Below are 2,193 nucleotides of genomic sequence, written 5' to 3'. Positions count from 1 at the left end.
GGTCGCTGGTAAAGGGCGCCAGACGGCGGAGCTCCTCAAACAATTGCAAGTGGTAGATGGCAGCCTCTGCCTCACGGGCAATCAGGTGCTGCATGCGCACAGCCTCCAGCGGGTAGTCGCCTTTGGCCGTCTCACCAGACAGCATGATGCAGTCAGCACCATCCAGAACCGCAATGGCCACATCACTGCCCTAGGCGCGGGTCGGGCGGGGCTTCTTAATCATGCTCTCCAGCATCTGCGTGGCACAGATGACAGGTTTCCTAGCTTGGTTGCATCGCCCAATCATCATCTTCTGAGCCAGGAAGACCTTCTCTGTGGGAATCTCAATGCCCAGATCACCACGAGCCACCATGATTCCATCACTGGCCTCTAGAATCTCATCAAACCTTCTAACTCCCTCATGATTCTCGATCTTGCTGATAATCTTGATGTTCTTGCCTTTCTCTCCCAGGACCTTCCTGACTTCATGGACCTCGGCTGCTTTTCGAATGAAAGATGCAAACACCATATCCACGTCCTGCTCTACCCCAAACTTCAGATCCTGGATGTCCTTTTCTGACACTGCAGGCAGATCCACAGCAGCGCCAGGGAGGTTCACGCCCTTCTTGCTGCCCAGTGAACCACCATTTTCCACCTCGGTCACTAGGAAGTCAGCCCCTTTCTCTTTCACCTGCAGAGAAATAAGTCCATCATCCACATAGATCTTGCTACCCACTTCCACCACTTTGCAAATGTTCTTGTAGTCCAGCCACAGGACATTTTCATCACAAATGTCCATGTACGCATTATCCAGAGTGATCTTGAGGGTGGCTCCCTTCTTCAGCTCCACCTCGGCGGTGCCGCTGACTTTGATGAGCCCAGTTCGAATCTCAGGTCCCTTAGTGTCCAGGGCCACAGCCACTGGCCGGTAGAGAATGGGGTCAGAAGCAAAGCTTTCTGTAGCTGTGCGTACATTCTTGATGGTCTCTGCATGATACTCATGACTTCCGTGAGAGAAGTTCATACGAGCCACATTCATTCCAGACTTAATCATTTCCTTCAACATTCCACTGACCGGGAAGCTGGGCCAGTGGTACAGATGATGCCAGTGTTCCGGGCTGTAATGGGTGCAGAGTCGATATCCAGGCGGCACATGTGCTCCAGGAACGTGTCAGCCATGGCTGCGTGCAGCTGCTGGGTCTGAATGAAGGCAGAGCCCACTTCACTGTGTTGCTTCGACATGGCTTCTGTGGTTCTCCACGTGGCTCGGCTCGCGCTCCGATGCTGCTGCAGGAGCGTATGTAGGACGCGCAGCTGCTCTGCCCAAGCACAATGTTATTAGTTCAAATCTATTAATAAGAACCTTGAAAGAAATACCTGAAAATGAGCTAGTGAAAAATCAACCATTGAAAAGCACGTGGAATCCAGCTCTCCCTTGACACACAGTGTCATGAGTCAGAGTCGGCCCCAGGGTAAATTGTTATTGCTGTTGTTGTCTTTAAGTGCCATCAGGCTGAATATGACGCTTGTGACCCTATGAATGGTGTCCTATGCTGTGCCATCCTCAACATCTCTGACACGCTTGAGCTCATTGCTGTATCACCCTGTCAATCCATCTTATTGAAAGTCTTCCTCTTTTTCTGCATTTCCAAGTATGATGTCTCCTTCCAAAGAATAAACTTCTCCTAGCAACCTGCCTAATGTATGAGAGACAAAACTTCATCATCTTTTCTTAGATAACTTAAATGTCACCAAACATTCAGCCATCATTCAGCCATGGCTACATCCACACATGGTCTTTAAAGAAGGATCCAAAACTATCTTCCACCAAGGACCTTTTGAGAACATCACACTATCTCTTCTGTGCCATTTATGCTGCAAATCTAGTTCAGGACATTTTGTAAAGCAGTAGTGGAAGAGGTACTCCACAGACAGGGATCATTTTGCATGGTCAGCTAGGAAAAAGAAAAGATTAAAAGACAGGAACTGAATCTAATCGGGATCCTAGTTTCACAAGCCATTCCCCAAACTCAAGAATCTTGGCTACAGCATCCTCCAGCTGGCACCAGCTCCTAGAACACCAGCCGCTTACCAGCAAATAAAGAAATAGAATTTTTACTCGTCTTAGCCTCTAAGAGGACCAGCTACACCTGAACAAACTTGTATGGTGGGGCTTGCTCATTTATGAAAACCTTTCCTAAAGCCTACTTTCAA

The 2,193-nt window shown here is 48.7% G+C and overlaps 1 pseudogene; it reads right to left on the bottom strand.

The window, feature by feature from the left end:
- LOC102860607 overlaps positions 1-1,230 on the bottom strand; it is a 1,681-nt pseudogene extending 451 nt beyond the window's left edge.
- Between the last annotated feature and the right edge of the window lie 963 nt (positions 1,231-2,193).

The sequence above is a fragment of the Elephantulus edwardii genome, unplaced genomic scaffold (assembly GCF_000299155.1).
Source record: "Elephantulus edwardii isolate Elephantulus edwardi_28Jun2011 unplaced genomic scaffold, EleEdw1.0 scaffold00041, whole genome shotgun sequence".
NCBI classification, from domain to species: domain Eukaryota; kingdom Metazoa; phylum Chordata; class Mammalia; order Macroscelidea; family Macroscelididae; genus Elephantulus; species Elephantulus edwardii.
This window is presented reverse-complemented; position numbering and strand designations above follow the sequence as displayed.